The sequence below is a fragment of the Neovison vison genome, chromosome 11 (assembly GCF_020171115.1).
Source record: "Neovison vison isolate M4711 chromosome 11, ASM_NN_V1, whole genome shotgun sequence".
NCBI classification, from domain to species: domain Eukaryota; kingdom Metazoa; phylum Chordata; class Mammalia; order Carnivora; family Mustelidae; genus Neogale; species Neogale vison.
The window spans coordinates 45,409,202-45,428,057 of record NC_058101.1 but is presented as its reverse complement, the minus strand read 5'-3'; positions in this window follow the sequence as shown (position 1 = coordinate 45,428,057).

Below are 18,856 nucleotides of genomic sequence, written 5' to 3'. Positions count from 1 at the left end.
AAAAAGATTTAGTTCAACAATAACACTGATTCAACTATGGTTTTGTTTTTAAATATGTTTAATATGATCAATGTAATAGCTTTGATGAAATTGAACAAGTTGTATATTCTGATGTAACAAGCATCCATTTTTGGGCAGAACCATCTGTATATATATATTCCAGTCCTGATGCAAAGCTATAAAAACCTCAGACAAATTAAATTATCAAAATCTAATTATATCACATATAAAGTAAAAAAAAAAAAGTTTACTTTTGATTGTGATAATTTAATGAGTTAGATTATTTGTATGAAGTGCTTGGTGCATTACTATCTCCCGGAAGATAGAAAAGGATGATGATTATTTCTAGCGAGACATGTTAGCTCTTTTCAAATTCATTTTTCTTCCTTTCAGGCAACCAAAGAGATGGCACTTTCCAACATTTTTTGCATTCTGCTGTGATCATGTCACATAGGCCTGGGCAAATGGAATGTGAACACAAGTGATAAGTATTACTTGCAGGACTGGCCCATGGAAACTCCCCGTGTGGGACTTTTCATGTTCTTCTTTATTCCACTAGCTTATGTAGACAAACTTGGCACCTTTAAAACTCTGTGTAGAAATTGGCAGAGCCATGAGATGGAAGAATTTGGTGTCCCTCAAAGACCAATTGGGAAAGAAAAATAAATGAAAAGCACCCATTTTGGGTTATACTTGAGTTAAACATAAATAAAAGACCATTTATCACCCATTATCTATATACTGTATGCTTTCTGTCGTTGTTACAGTAGCTGGTGCTACTTTAACTGAATGTGTTATCAACAGGGCTATATAATGTTTCCACAGTGTCTATATGAAATAAAAAGAATGGAATAAGAACTATCATTTGTAGCATAAATGATATACTGCCAGATGCTAGACGTCTCACTGATTTTACTACATATCATATCTTTGTTTGTAAGGGATAGTAACAAGCAATATCGACTTCGGTTGAGTAGCAAGAAAACTTAATGCAGTGATGTTAAGTAACTTAAAGAATCAGCAAAGGAAGCCTGGGGAGCCAGGGTCAAAAAATGGAAAGAAACTGAGTAAAACCAGGCAGCCAAAATATACACATCTTACAACCATGGGAACCGTGAGAAGGGGAATTCTGTTATGGGTGTGTGTCACTTAGGTAGTCCATTATTCCAGGGACACTGACACCCTGCTCAACATCATCTCTGCAATATCCTAGGGCTTTCTGTCACTAATACTAGATTTAAAGTCACTTAACAGCCTATGGTTGACTGAGACAAGGCCACAGTATAGCATACCAATTCACAGTAGCTCATGAGACCAAGTTCTGGCCCCCATTTAGCATTCAGTGTTGAAGTCAGAACCTTCTGTTTCTCCAAACTTGCATAGTTGGGAATTTTACAAATAAAAAGTTAGTCAAGGCTCTAACAACAATACAAAGAACCCATAAAACAAAAAACAAATACAAATAAATGCTGCACTTCGCTGCTGTGAGCTCTAAATATCCATATGCATAATTCTTCCTCTTATGATCCCCAAAATATGCTCTAGTCTCCCTAACTCTAGAATAATGGAACTTAAACTTACCTTCTTCCCAAAGAAAGGTACACAAAATTTCCATAAACATCTGTATCTACTTCTAGGAACTTTTCCTCTATATGTGGCAGTCTGTAATCAAAACCTTGAAGAGTAATACTACCAACAATGTTGGATTTTAATGTTGGGAATAAAGGAAGGAAAACAAGAAATCGCTTGGAGACTACCTTCCTCATTCTACAGCTAGTCAATCAGCCAACGTTTGCATTATAATATTCCTGCTCTGCTATCCACTCCACATTCCCTTTTTCTCCAGCCATTACTTCAGTTGCGAGAGGTTCTTTAATGTACTCCATAATCAAAAATCTGTATTCTCAAGGAATATATGACTTTTGAAAACCTGCCTAAATGTGTGCTTTGGTCATCCATCAGCTTTTCTCACTCAGTGTGCAGGTATAAGAAAGCATCAAGTGGGTTTATTAATACACATATCTCTGGTTTATAGCATAGACTATTTTTCATCTTAACACACGTTTTGTGTTCTTTCCTAAGCCCATAGATGGTGGTGCTAATAGAGGCATGTCAAGTAAAATTTACATTAAGCATGCATTCCATAAAGGATAAATTATTTATCTTCCTTGTCAGAAGAAGTCTGATATAAGGCATTATATCTTTAGTAGTGATGATCACAAAAAGTAGTATTTTTACATGTGGCAGGCATTATACCCTATTCAGTAAGGATTGTTCTCATTTTCTTTATACAGACTTGGGATCATACTGGAGAGTGAAGTTGCTGCTGAAGGTAGGCCCTTAGCATCAGTTTTGTAGTTTAGCAGCATGAGAGTGTAGCCTTGCTACAGAGAGAATTATCACTGAAGCTATGAATACCCGCCACCTCCTAGTATAGCCCTTTTTGCTATCAGCTTCATTGGGAGAACATCAGATTAACTGATTCACATTTTCAGAGGAGCTCAATCTGCTGCATTTGCTATGTAAGAGCTTCTGTTGTGTTTAGAGCTAATATTTACAAACTATACATGTTCTTACACTCTGGGCCTTTTCTGAAATGACCTTTTTATAAAATCGTTTTCTGAACTTCTTATTACCAATTACTCATTCTTACTCTTTCAAGTCCTTGGCCATTTTTATAAATGGTCCATTAATTGATTTGGATTCTAATATACCAATTTTCTTCCTGGCAAAGTAAAAAACAAGATGTACATCTTGAAGTTTGGTCCATGAGAAGTTTTAATGTGTCTAATTTATTTCTGGGATATCTCTGAACGCTAATGCAATGCATTAGCCACACAGACAGCTGGTGTCCGTGTTGAATGTGATGCCATTTACTAAATAGATTGATAACTATTTTCCTAATGTTTATTCAAATTGTGAAAAGAAACTATCCATATGGTCATGAAGGTGTATTGAGTGAAAGTCAACACTGTGACAGTGTAGGTCAGATGCAGTATGAGTTCTCCAATGATGCAATGTACATATGACTCCTGTACTAGCTCAGACCCCTTCTTCATATGCTTAAAGATGGAATCTTGTTGGTTGGTCAATGAATGGGTCAATGAAAGACATAACAATCACTGATGTCAGCTTTGCTTCCATGATCAGATATTCAGTTTCTATGAGGGTTCATTATTTAATCAAAAGCTATGTCCTAAAAGGAGAATAAAAATATGGTGATGTTCACTCTAATTCTGAGGCTTGCTGTAGGCTCTGTATGACATAAACTGTAATGGATACTTGGAGCTTCATAGAAACTAATAACTTATGAGCTTACTGGAAGATTTAATGATTTTGGAAAGTGGCCCAGCCTATATACACCTTCTCTTACTATGCGCTCCACTCAAGACTGGAAATTTTCAGAGCCAATACAATAATGAGTAAAAGCAGTGCAGTCAAATGTAGCATATGTTGACTCCAAAATCCATAGCATTTAAAAATAACTAGATGGAGAAACAGTGTTATTTACAGGCTCTATATCATATTTCGTAAAGAGAGGATACAAGTTAAGCCACATAGATTAATGAATCTGCTATTTACTATGCTTATTTAGTTTCTTCAGTTATTGTTTATGATTTTTACTGGATCCAGTTATCATTTTTATCTTTCTTTTTTCTTTGAACATAGCCAGATTGCTCTGTAAACCCAGATGCAGGCCCTCTGCCTGATCCTAAATAATGAGGGAGGGATCAGGTTCTAGGCTCTAAGCTCTAATGCTCAATACAGACAAGGTATTATTGGTATTAAACACATAATTTCTCACATTTCTATTTAACTCAATCACTGCCATAGTATAACTTTTCTTCAAGTAGTATTTCTGATCTCATAACTATATAGTTAATTGCATATTTCCTCAAAGACTAAACCCTCACCCTCCATCTCCCAGATAAATTATTCTAGTGTACCCATGGCTATGGACTGAATATTTGTGTCCCCCTAAAATACAGATGTTGAAATCTTATGCACAATATGGTATTAGGATGGACAGTCTTTGAGAGGTGATTACTTTGTAAGGGTAGAGCCCCCATAACAGGATTAATGCCCTTATCAAAAAGACCCCAGAGTACCTCCTCACCCTTACACCATGTGAGGAGGACACAGGGAGAAGGCACTGTCCGTAAACCACAAAATGAACTGTTATCCAGAAAGCAAATTTGCTGGTGCTTTGCCATTAGGATTTCCAGTCTCTGGAACTGTGAGAAATATTTGTTGTTTATAAGCCCAACCTATTTTACAGAGTCATTATAACAGCATGGACAGACTAAGGTACCTGTGGAGTCCTGAAATCAGTAATCTCCCTTTTATTCTTTATCATTACTCAGTATGTTCCCTGGTTACTGTGCAGTATATACCTCCTAAACATCAATGAACATATATTGTTCCTGGTAGACAAATAGCTGCCTCTGAAGCCCACTGAACTAGAATATTTAGTTTCACACATTGCAAACACATCGGAATCATGAGTCAGAGCCAACAAACTCCTTACTCTTCATTGTTCCATTTGAACATCACTCTGAATCTGCACTACTTGGGTTTGAATTTGAGCTTCACAAATAATAAACTGTAAATGGTGGCCATTGTTTTCTAAAGCACTCTCAGTTGCTTTAGATGAAATCAGAACCAATCCTGAGGCAGACGTTAAAAATTATGTTCTTCATTAAAAATGTAAAGACTATGCTGAAATTTAGGTCATGGTTATACAAATAATATACCGGGATTTTAATCAGAAATGTAATATTAGTAGCTACGCTGTGCAATTCTCAATTTGGAAATGAATTAAAACATTTTAAAACAAATTTTGTAGGAAAAATATTTCAGAAGTATTACTTCATCTTTATTAAATGGAGTTTTTGAAAAACAGAAAGAAGTCCTAGATTGACCGGTGTGGTCATCCTGACTACTCATGACTGTCATACCAAATATTCTGCTTCCATTGAATTTGTTGCCTTGTCACTGTTTTTTATTCTCATTTAAGCCTTTCTCTAGTAGGTATAAGGAGAGAAATGAAAACCTTAGTCAACCTTATTTATTACCTACAAATTTATAATAAAATCAAAACCAGAAATGGGTCCTTACTATTTGTGTGTTTTATTTATTAAGGAATTGCTAGCTTTTAAAAACACATAACACTATGCCTGGGTGGCTCAGTGGGTTAAGCCGCTGCCTTCCGCTCAGGTCATGATCCCAGAGTCCTGGGATCGAGTCCCGCATCGGGCTCTCTGCTCAGCAGGGAGCCTGGTTCCCCCTCCCCCCCGCCACCTGCCTCTCTGCCTGTTTGTGATCTCTCTCTCTGTCAAATAAATAAATAAAATCTTTAAAAAAATAAATAAAAATAAAAATAAAAACACATAACAGCATAAGAATAAGCAAAATAATTTAAAAAAATTAGTAGTATAATGCTTTCTTAGAACATCATTCCATGCATGGTGTAATCACTGATATAATAATTGTTTATAATGGTAATAAGCACAATGTCAGTTGAAGTCACCACATTTGAGAGCACACACACAAGTTATATTATTTTAAAAAAATCTTCTTGTCCTTTTGCTGTCGTTATTGTTTTACTGTGTTTTGGAGGTTAATGCAATAAAGACAGATCAAAAACATTCCAGTCTTGTAAATGATTAGAAAACATTAATTTTAGCAGTTAATGGGAGTTCACTGTCACCTGCTACTTAATGTTACCCATTAGTAGTTTCTGTTGTTGTTACTTTGACTTTTACATTTGGAAATGGATCTATGAGGCATTACATTGCAATGCATTCTGAGCAAATACCTGTATAAATATTCTTTATAGCATCTTTGTTTGTATTTCTTTGTATTACTTCAATATAGCCTTGTCCCCTATTCCCTACACACTTTAAATTTTTCCTCTTAAATGTATCTACAAAGTCTATAAACTTCTGAAGTTAAAATGTTGCTACACGAGATTTCTTTTCATCTCTTTCTCGTATTATCTCATATTTTTCTTACTATTTGAAATAACAGAAGCTTCATCTGCTTTAGATCTTCAGCAGTTTCATCAACAAGCTAAATTTAAATACTAAACTTAAACATTTATCATTACGTTAACACTTTTCGAACCGCTGTGGGACTAAATGGTTGATGTTGACGTCTGGAACTTGCTAATGGTCCCGACTCCTTTTGCTCAGACCACATTTAGTATAAAGGCATTTATTATTGTTAGTGTAGTGGCTTTGGCTGAGAACCCAGAATTAAATAAGTTAAAGAAAAATTAAAATAGAAAGTTTACTGAAATTATGCTTCCTTGATTTCTACACCTGGTTAAAAGTGGTGGTGGAAAATTTTGAGGTTTCCCAATAGCCACTGTTACATGATGTGTTCTGCACCAGCTCACATGAGTTAGAGTTCACGTGTGATGGTTTACTTCTGAGGTGCCGTGGTTGCGGAGGTTTATTGTTGTTGGCATTCTTTCACTTGTTCTACTGGAGGAGGAGGCATGATATGTTTTCCCCTCTGAATTTTCAGTGGCCTAAGTCCTTTCTGTTTCAAAGTGTTCAACTCTGGGGGGGTTGGGGACCTACTTATCAGCAATTTCAGGTGAGCCTGAAGAACTATAGACATTTTACCAGTTTCAGTAACATTATGTGGCTATTACATGGCAAGTGTTCTAATGTGGATTATATCTTTTATGTTTCAAAATAAAACCTGATAAAACATAGCAAGATGAAGTGATGTTTTAAATTCTGTGTTCCAGTGATTACATGGCATGTAAGCGTCAGGGGCCTTCCTCCTCATATTGGGCACTTTTTCTCGTTTCATCTTCTGAACATGAAATAGTCTTGGCTCTAGAGTCCACACATCTGAATATCTGAGAAAGGAGAACTTTTTAATAGAGGAGACGGGATTTTGCTATTAACTTTTTGTTGTATCTTTTGCCTTGCAAGTATATTTCAGGAATGCTATGCCTTAGATATTTTGTTTTAAAAAGAAAAAAAAATTCGAACTAAATACTAATATACCAGCCCTTTTGAAATGTCATTTCTGGAAGTCACTCTCTGCCTAATGCTACACGTTGGGAGATGACATTTTTAACAGTACAATGGCAACAACGAGAAAACACTAAAAACCAATTAAAAAAAAAAAAAACTTACTTGGCGGGAGTATAGTGGAAAGTCTGAGGAGGAGATTTCCAGAGATCCCTTAATAATTTTAATACACAAGTAAGACACCAGCTACCAATGTCTTTTGCTAGGGGTTTTGCAATTTTAATTAACTTTAGATATGACTGCCTACCTTTACATTTTTATTATGATGAAAACAACATAAAGCAGTTATATATACTTGCCCAGGATATGCTATACAATAAATTACCATAAGTGTCTCTATAAATATAGACATTGTATTTAGGACGTTGAATTAATCCAAAATTTTAATCCAAGAGAACTAGCACTTTGATAACCCTGCCCCTCAAATCTAGCACTCAAATGAGGAAGATGCATTCCTCATTTGCCAGGTAAATTGCTCTATATGGGTATTTTAAACTGTTTTCCTCCAAGGTAAAAGGAGTGCAAGACACTTTAAGTATTTGCAGTTTTGACTAACACATATGTGGATGCTAATAGTCTCTACAGCAATTTTTTTACCCCAATATTACTTCTCTAAAAATCTTCAAAAATATGCTCAAAGAGGTGGCATTTATTTTATTGTTAAAATCACAGGCTAAAACTATAAAGCTATGCAGCAATTTGATGTGCATCTAATTACTGGTAGAGTTCTTTAACTGTGAAGATATCACTGAAAAAGCTAAAGGGATTTTGGGTTTTGTCCTTACTTAGTATTTAGCATTTGAGGGACACTCAGATTTCAAGTAAGCATTTGCCATGTTGAAAATATATTAATATAAGAGTGAATAGTAGGGCACCTGTCTGGCTCAGTCTATAGAAGATGCAACTCTGAATCTCAGGGTGGGAAGTTTGAGCCCCATGTTGGGTATGGAGATTACTTAAATAAATGAAGAAGAATGAATGAATAGTATCATAATTATTATTATTATCATTTTTTTAATCCTATGCTGGTGGTTCAGGGAATAGAAATCAACAATAGAGATTTTTTTTTCGTGCATTACTTAAAGTAAGATTTTTTCCCAAATTTTCATTTTCTCTTCCAGAATATTTAAGAGTCTACAGACTTTAAGCTTTTTTTTTTTTCCTTTTCAATAATTGTAGGCTTTAGCGGGGAGGTGTACGTTGCATATATTTTAATTATAGCAATAGAAAAAGTCACAAATTTTACATCACTTCACTGTTTATTAAGCTGATCAGATAGCACAGCTATATCCTCACTCTAATCCCATTACTGAATAACAAACAAAACAAAACAAACAAACAGAAAACAGAGGAAAAAAGCTGTAGACAGGGATAAATGTTTCACCCGATTGGATTTATTCAAAGCATTAGCTAAATACCAAAGCCTCTTTATCCTGAGCCCTGTTTGTTAGTCCGAAATACAAAACACAAAACTTTTTCTGCATGGCATTTTCTTATGTGAGAAAGTAATCTGAGTACATGTGATTTTCACTATCTTTAGAGGAAGGAAGATTGCCTAGACAAATGGTTCTACTTTTTTGCTTATTCTCAAACCTTTACTTTAGGAATATAATCATTAAGTATCGTGGTGATTTTTATACCACGTAATCTCTTCTTTGGGTCACTTCAATTCTACAGAATATTTCTGGAGAACTTAACTATCTTCAAAGGATTCTAAATAATCCATAGACATTGGAATTGTGACATATGCCAACATTTGGATCTCAAATCACTATCTCGGCAAATAACATAATAGTAAAAATTTCCCATGAAAACTCTTAAATTGCCCATAACATATAGGTACTATCTGCTGTTCCGAAAAGTCATGTTTAAAACTTCGGATCCAATGAACTAGGTAGGAATCAGCAAACTACAGCCCATGAACTAAATCTTGTCTGTCTTCTGCTTGTTTTTATAAATGAAGTTTTATTGGAATAGACCCATTTCATCTATGAGTTGAGTCATTACAACAAAGAACACCTAGACTGCAAAGCATGAAATACTTTTGATTTAGCCTTTTATAGAAAGTTTGTCAATCTCTGAATTTTATTTTAAGAAAGACCAAAAGGAAATGAGAAGGTGAGTGGTGGAGAAACAACGGGAAGGGGCAGAGGGAGAAGGAGAATCTTAAGCAGGCTCCATGCCCAGCATGAAGTACGACAGGAGGCTCCATCTCACAATGAGATCATGGCCTAACCGAAATCAAGAGTCAGATGCTTAACCAACTGCACTGCCCAGATGCCCCTTTTCAGAGCATTCTGGTTTTAAATTCCTAGTGATGAATGCAAATTGCCAAAGAATTCCAAAATATGCTAGCTTGCCTAAAAGGTTTATTTCATTTGGTTTTAATGTTAAGTCTCTATAAACTTAGTAAGTATATTTCTCTCTTTCTCTCTTTTAACCCTATAGTGTAATTCCTGAATAAAACATAGCAAGAGAAAGGTGTTTACTGTGAAATTAATGAAATATCAGTTTCAGGGCTCTCACTTAAATGAACCCTTTCCAATACTTTCAAAAGAACCCTAGCAATGAGTTAGTTCTATTTATTTACAATCTTTTTAAAATATAGTACTTTCACTGAAGTTAGTTAAGAATATGGTCTTCTTCTACTCCAAGTTGCTTAATTGTCTAGGTGTCAGATTGGCCTTGGGACTTTTTTCCTTGATTCAAGTAAAGAGATATTGAACTGGAGATACATTTAATTTAAATTTAATGGGGTATATTTATGTGGTCCATGTATGAATAGTCAGTTAGCCATTCCAGGATAGGTATGGCTCTTAAGAATACTTATACCTTGATCTGTCCAACTTACCCTATATTAGATTCAAATCTCATTGCTTGAAGTATAATTGTGGTGGCAGCCAAATTTCATGGCGGTGGAGGAGACACAAGGTCAGAAATATCCAGAGGCAGAAGCCCCAGAAAATTATTCTAATCATCAATATGTGAAATAACAAATGAAAAATTCATTTCCAATATGTGTCCATTAGGTATTGAAGTTGTTTCACAACCCTGAGATCAAGACCTGAGCTGAGATCAAGAGTTAGTTGCTTAACTGCCTGAGCCACACAGATGCCCCACTACAGAAGTTCTCTTTTTAATAGAGGTTTTCCCAATTTGATAACATTGTTTAAAGTGTACATCTCATCAAGAGTAGAATTACAAAGCCAGTAGGAACTTAATCACTTTTTGTTATCATAAACAAAATCAAATTTTGATCAACCCTAAAAAGAAAAATCTACATGATCTTTGTATTTTAAATATGAAAAACAAAATAGTATCATAAAACTATTTGAAGAAGTGACCAATCAGTGTGCAGCCAAAGAGATAGGAAAAGAGATGTGGCACCTAGAAAATGATGTTATTTTTCTACATTCCTTCATTTCCATGGTGTTTGCTATTTTAAAACTGTCTTTTCAGTTTTCTCGAAGGCTAAAATATCTTACCTTCCTGGATTCCCTCTCCAGTGCCAATGGTGTTTTATTGAAGATCGAGACTGGTAACCACAATTGAAGAATGGGTCTTTCAAAAGATTGTAAGACCCGAGTCTCTGTCTTTGATTTGAATTTGGTTATAATGGTCAAAGTCTGTATGCATGCAGTACAACTGAAATTAAAATCAAATAACTAAAAAAATAAAATAAATAAAAAATAAATAAAATAACTATATTCATTCTCCAGAATTCACCTTAGTGCATTCTATTTCTAACCAATACTTAAGTTCAGTAGGAAGTTACTCTCTCTAGAAACACTGATTGTGAATGTTTTAGAACTATTCATGTTCAAAACCTCAATGTCCCATAAACCAATTAGAACAGGCACATGCCTGTGCTGTAAGGTTATATAATCACTGGCTGGCAAATTCCATGGTCTGAAGACCCATGCTTTGGTTTTTTTCTCTTTCTTCTCATTTAAATGTTGACCTAAAAAGGAATGGATCATTCTTAAATGTGATTTCAGCTCAGCTACTGGCATAAACTTGGGACTTGGAACATTATTATTGTTAGTTCTAATAATAAAATATTCAAGAATGCTGACAGACTGCTAGGTGCAAATCCGTATTAAATCTGTCTTTACTGAGTTTGTTTTAAGAAGATGCAGTACTGCATATGAAATGTAGGATTGTGGAATCCAAATAATCCAACTTATGTCAAAACTAAACAAATCATCTACCATGGCTTCGAGAAAATAATAATAATAATAGTCTGTCTAGAGAACATTATCTATAGCAACATGTGAACAAAATTCTTCTATGAATACATTAGCATGCAAGTATAAATCTTGCAAGGTATGGATTCTGCTTACTCTCAGTCCCCAGGTTTTTAAAACTTCTTTGATAACCTAATATAGCAACTTGAGATATGCATTTACTGACTAAGGAATTTCAAGCTTCAGAAATGCTGGGCTGCCAACTTCCCAATCCTTCTTACTCCTGCATTAATTAATATAAACTCATGCTTCGCAGAGTTTGCATGAAGTACAGTATGCTTGCTATCTATTCTATAATGGAAAAGCTGAATATAGGATCTCAGAAAGTGGAATGTTATAAATATCTCCTTCACCATCCCTTGCAAACAGATTAAAGTTCTAGTGACAGAAAGGAGAGTAAACCTCGGTCAGAGAAATCATCTTCCTATTAAAAAGAAATGTGATGTCCACTTTTGGACTCATCTCAGAATTATCCTAAGAAACCTGGACAGGACCCAGAACAGAATAACGAGAATTATTATGGGAAAATCTGACATTCCTCTGCTGTAGTAGACTTGTACATAATTATGTCCAACACCCGTATCAACTGACAGTTGCATTTTACTTCAGCTGAAAGGATAGAAATTGAAGTAGGAACTTCAGTGAATACAACCTCCAGATGTTTTTGCTTGATAAGGAAAAAAAGCTAATTTAACTATATGCAAAACATGTGACATTCATGATACTTGGTAATTGTTTTTAGGGTTGCATCCTCATATAGAGGATGAGGGGATTCACTGGAAACACAATAGATTTGGAGAATATATTACAAAGTATTTAAGTCCCTTTATATTTTCTGATAGTGTTCATTTTACCCTGTAATTTCTGGGTTCTATATGACAAAATCAGATATTATAAGATTTTTTTGTTTGTTTGTTTTTGTTTTTGTTTTTGGGTTGGGTTTTTTTGTTTGTTTGTTTGTTTTTGTTTTTGTTTTTTTTTAGATTTTTTCTTTTATGTATTTATTTGACAGAGAGAAATCACAAGTAGATGGAGAGGCAGGCAGAGAGAGAGAGGGAAGCAGGCTCCCCGCTGAGCAGAGAGCCTGATGTGGGACTCGATTCCAGGACTCCGAGATCATGACCCAAGTGGAAGGCAGCAGCTTAACCCACTGAGCCACCCAGGCGCCCCTGTTTGTTTGTTTTTGATGCCTCTGGTCATCTTGATGTGTCAGTGTAATGGCTCATTGTGTCTGAAAATTCTATAGCTTGATACCTTTTTTTTTTTTCCCATTTCCCTGACACCTTTGAATCAGGAACGTCAAACTTCTAGCCATCATTGGAGACAGAACCTTCCTCCCCACATCACAGCATCAGCATGGCCCTGGTCTTACAGAGAAATCCTAGAGAACAAGTCCCTGGGTACTCTTTTATGTGGAATGAGTATGTGATTGACAATTCTGAATTGGTGGTATATTTTTCCAGGAGACCTTTTATTTCATCCAAGTCTAGTCACACCAATTCTTTGAAAGACATTGGGTTAAAAGAATAAAACACAACTCTGCCTTCAAACAGTTCATACTCTATTACAAAAAAACAAAACAAAACAAAACAAAAAAAAAACACACACACACACAAATAAACCAAATCTGGTAATACAGCAGAACTTATGGGGTGCTTGGGTGGCTCAGTCATTAAGCGTTTGCCTTCCGCTCAGGTCATGATCTCAGGGTCCTGGGATCGAGCCCCATATAGGGTTCCCTTCTCCTCTGGAAGCCTGTTTCTACCTCTCCCACTCCCCCTGCCTGTGTTCCCTCTCTCGCTATGTCTGTCTTCATCAAATAAATAATAAAGTCTTTTAAAAATACAACAGAATTTATGCTATAATGCATTATATATGAAATGTATAATGAAATTTGCACCAGGTGTTCAGAGAACAACCAATTATAGGACATTTCACTCAGCCTGGATGAATCAAAGTAAACTTCCTTGAGTGGATGATACATGGTTTTAGTCTTGAAAAATGAGTAGGGAATACAAGATAGAAAAGAAATCCAGACGGAGGGAACAAATACAAATGTCAGCCAGCTTGAGGAATCATGATTTTTTTCGGGAAGAAACTGCAAATAGTTTAATTTGGCACATGCAGATGGCAAATAGAGAACATTTCATAAAGAGACACAGCATTGATTTGGAGATTGAACTTTATCCTGAAAAAATGAGGAATCATGGATGGACTTTAGGGGATTAAAAAAAGAAAGGACAAGATAAGATTTATATTTTAAATGTATTGCTTTGTATATTTAATATAAAAAATGGATAAAGGGAATTGCTAGTTGAAGGAGACAAATGAGTTAAGTGACAGCACTCTTAATGTAGGTACTGAAATATAGATTATGTCAAAGAATTGTTAAAAGGGTTAGTTGATGACAGGACTAGGATGGGAATTCTGGTTTGCCACTCACTAAGTATGTAATTTAGATAAAACATTTAACATTTTTAGGTTATTGCTTCTGTTTTAATAAAACTTTTGAGGAATTAAACATAGCAGTATATGCAAAGTTCTTACTATAATCGCTAAACATATTATCTAATAAAAATGTAAGGAATGCACTTAAATAATGATTTCCAATGATGGGCACAATAATAACAACAAAAAAAAGAAATACTCATGAGTAATTCATCAAATATTGTGGTAAAATGTAAACGAAATTCGTGAGTAAGTTCTTGTAAAGAGAATGACACAAAGATGCTCCCTTAGATTAAAAACACAAGCAAAATAAAATTATAAGAATCCCCTCCATGCAACAATAATCACAACAGCAACAACCAAAAACTTTAATGAATTTGATTCTTTCTTTGTGATGACATAGTATTTACTGAGCAACTACTATCCAGCAGGCATTTGGCTGAACTGCTTATATACATAATCATTACAGCTAGCCAATATTCTTACATCATTTTATCTTGTAAATTTGGGGGAAAATACAGATTCAAAAGTAGGAGGGAAAAAAATGATGCTTCACTTATTAAGAGGAGAGAGAGGGAAGAGAAGGTGAGGACAGGGAAGGAGAAAACAAATAGATGCATAGAAGAAAGGATCAACATGTGTTAAACATTTCCCAAGCGTGAGGCACTATTTTGGGCATAATGAATCTGGGTAGCAACACTGTAAAATATAAGGGATTGTTGCTATTTTGTGATTTAGGAAACAGAAACTCCAGAAGGTTAATGGATGAAGTCCATACAAATGTGAGGACATTGTGATCAAAAATAAAGAAAACAACGAAACAAACCAAACACTGGCTCCAGAGATGATCTTCTCAAGGCAGAGTTTGATGAAGTCTTGGAGGTTGTCCTGGGAGGTTTGATTTAACCAGTCTTGCAGGCAAATTAGCAGTGTAGTGGCCAATAATGCTTTTTGGTAAGCTTGCTCTGCTATGATGCTTAGTAAAATAGCCCCTAACCTGAAATAGTTAAAAGTCAATCAAAAATAATTTAAGGAATGAGAGACATTTGACCAACTGTTGCTGTTGACGGGACCTGGGTATGCCATGATACTGTTTTATTTCAATGATGGATCAGGTAGTTTAGGTCAGGGAGAAAGGACAGTTGATTTCCATGGTGTAAAATATTTCTCAATGAAAAACCCCTTCAGTTAAGAATCACTAAAGACTATGAAGACTGGATATTAAAAAAAAAAAAAAGAAAGAAAGAAAAAAAAATCTGTACATTAAGACAAAAAAATATTGCCAGAGGCAGTTTGCAAAGAAATTACATCTGGGTGCAGTGAAAAGAATCCTAAGAGGAAAAGGTTCATTCACTGAGTGAGCTCTTTAGGGGAGCTATTATTTGATTAAGCAAGCTATTTATTTAAATAGAACGCGTTATAGGACTAGTTTAATCCGGCCCTGAAGGCTATTTTAATGGGTCTGAGTATTGCTTCTGCAAAATAGATCTGATATTTTGATCACTGCCAATTTAATCACAGGATAAACCCCTTTACTGCAAGTCATGCTAAGCTTCTGGTCAAATTGAGAGGACATTTAAGAGGGGTTAGGACTATAAAGTCTAGCCTGGTCCTAGGTGGCCTTTCTTTTATTCTTTTTTCCAGAAGATTTTAGGAGAACCTAATTTATTGATGAACTGAAACATCTTAGAAGCAATGGGAAAATAATATTGGAATTAAATGACACCTGCTGAGAAAGTCCTATCAATAGAGAAAGAAAAAAAAAAAAAAAAGGCTCTCCCTGTTGTGATGGTACCTGTGACGAAAAGTTGATTAGCTGAGCCAAAGATGGCACCACAATGCTAATGTATAAATTAGTCAATCCAGTTCTGGCAATCATAAAGGTTTTAGGAATTGTGTTTTATTAAAATAATAATAATAATAAAAGATGTATTTATTTGAGAGAGAGCAAGGGACTGAGAGGGAGCCCAGCATGGGGCTCAGTCCAGGATCAGGACCTGAATGGAAATAGAGAGTTGGTTGTTCAACCAACTAAGCTACTCAGGTGCCCTGGTAATTATGTTAATCAAAAGAGGTTAGAGGGAATTTTTAAGGCTAACATAATAATGGAAGAATACACAATACACAAAGAAGATTTGATATTCGAAGTATTTGAAAATGTTCAAAATGATAACAAATGGGATGTATATTCAGCTGATATGCCCTATTATATGTGTCTGAGTTGTTTACGATTTGTCCTTTTTAATGGGTGTTCATACTATACTATATTACATTGTTAACAATTCTGAATGTCATCCTGGCAATGAGAGATAGCATTTATTTTCACAACTGACAGCTTGAATGTTTATCTAACACAAAACAAAAAACAAAAAAGACCAGAAAGATAAACATGTATTTTAAGAGTTGTTAACATTTCAGGAGGGATACTGGATTGTGAGAAAGAACAAAATGGGAAAAATCAGGCTGGTTATATATACTTCTCTATTGTTTTGACTATTTGAAACAAGAATGTAAATTTACTGATGACCTAAAAAAAAAAAAAGTATGTTTATATATTGTTAATAATAAAATAAAATATATTTTATATAATTAAATTGGGAACAATAAGTAATAAGCAACTTTATAAACTATAAATAATTAATTATAGAAATAAAATATCTTGTGATTTGTTTTCCATAGGGAGCTGATGGACAAAATTGCCAACATTTGGTATATGTACCCATTTACTTATATTTTTTGTTTCTTTTGTTAGTGTTTTATAGTTTTTAGCATACAAATCTTGAACATATTTTGTTGGATTTCCACTTAAGTGTTTCATTTTGTGCAACAATTCTATATGATATTGATTTTAATTGTAATGTCTAGGTGCTTATTGCTACTAGGTTGAAATACAATTGACTTTTGTACATTGATCTTGTGTCAAACTTCCAGAACTCACTTATTAGTTCTACAGGTTTCCTATAGATTCTTAGGGTAAGCCTACCTAGACAATTATGCCATCTGGAAATGATGGTTTTATTTCTTCTTTAATGAACTGTATGTCTTTCATTTTCTTTCCTTGCCTTATTAAACTGGACAGAATATTTTTCACTGTGTAAAATAGTAGTGATGAGGCAGACATCTTTCCCTTATTCCTGATCACAGGAAAAAGGCATTCACCATTGCAGATAATGTCAGCTGTGGAATTTTTGTACATAATCTTTATCAGTTTGAGAAATTTGCCCTTTATCTCAATTTTTCTGAAAATTCTAATTATCAGTACACACTAAATATAGCAAATGCTTTTTCTGCATTGATTGATAGGATCATGCAATTTTTCCTTTTTGCCTGTTAATTTGATTACTCACATTTATTGATTTTCAAATATTGAACAAGTCTTAACCTCCTCTAACATACTAGATATAAACCCTACTTTATCATTATGTATATTATGTATCATTTTATATATATATACACATATATGTGTATATATATGTGTATATACATATATATGTGTATATATATATATAAAATTCTTTTTTGTATGTTGGTGAATTTTACTTGCTCAGATTTTTAAAAACTGTGTCTATAGTCATGAAGGATATGAACTTATAGTTTTCTTCTTTTTTCTTTTTTGAGTATTTTTATCTTTATCTGATTTCAGTATCAGGGTAATTGTAGCCTCATAAAATTAATTAAAGGTTCTATCCATTTTAGTTTTCTGGAATAGGTTAGGAAAGATTGTGTAGGACTATATAGAAATCTCTAGAGAAACCAGCTATGCCTGGAGGGGTTTTTTTGTTTGTTTTTTTGGAAAGGGGTATTCAAATTATAAACTTATTTCCCTAAACAATATAAGAGCTTCTCAAATTATTTGTTTAATATACATGAGAATGTAGTTTAGTAACTTTCTGGATTAGTTTTCTGTTTTCAATTTTAATAATTTATACTCTTTATAGTTTTCTTTATTCTGTTTGGTTTAAGTTTATTTATTTTTTTCTTATTTTAGTTCCTGAGGTAATAGTTTAGACTATTGACCTGAGATTTTGCCTCTTTTTAATGAATGCCTTAATGCTATAAATTTCTCTTGGCACTAATTTAATTGTATTATGATATGATGTATGTTGATTTTTTTATGAACATATAATGTATTATTTGCCCCAGTATGTTGATTTTCTTTAGTAATTGTGTATATTTTTTTAATTTCCCTTTGAGACTTCCTCTTTACTACATGGATTATGTAGTAGTGTGTGGTTTTATTTCCACGTGTTTGGATATTCTCCTTTCTTTTCCCATTATTGCTTTATAGCTTGATATTGTTGTAGTTGTAGAACACGCTATCTGATAAAAATCCTTTAATTTTTTTTCATGTTTGTTTTATGGAACAATACAAGGTTTATTTTGCTACATTTCCTAGGGGCAATTGAAGATAATGTGTGTTCTGCTGTTGTTGAGTGGGATGTTCTTGATTATATCATAGCAGTTGGTAGTGCTCTTATGTTCCTCTAAATCCTGGCTGATTTTGGCCTGTTACTCTATCAATTATTGATACAGAGATGTTAACTTTTGTAAATTTAAGTGTGAATTTTTCTGGGTCTCCCTTCAATTCCATCGGTTTTGGCTTTCCATCTTCTGCAGTTTTACTATGTCTCATTGATCGGATTATCCTGTTATATTTTAAAATCCTCCTGTTGGGGCTCCTGGGTGGCTCAGTGTTAAAGTCTCTGCCTTTGGCTCAGGTCATGATCCCAGGGTCCTGGGATTGAGTTCTGGGATCCAGTCTTGAGTCTTGAGATCCGGTCTCTGTTCCCCAGGGAGCCTTCTTCTGCCTCTCTCTGCCTGCCTCTCATCCTTCTTGTGATCTCTGTCTGTCAAATAAATAAATAAAATCTTTAAAAAATAAAAAATAAGTAAAATTCTCCTGTGTCTGGTAATTGTCTTTAATCTGAAATCTTTCTACTTGTTATAAACCATTACTGTTTCCTTTAATGTTTGTATAATATATATTTTCTCAACTTCCATTTTCAAACTGCTTATTTTGTTACACTTGAAATGAGTCTTTTGCAGAGATCATTTAGATAGACCATGCTTGCTTTTAAAAAATTTTTTAAATTAAAGATTATTTTTGAG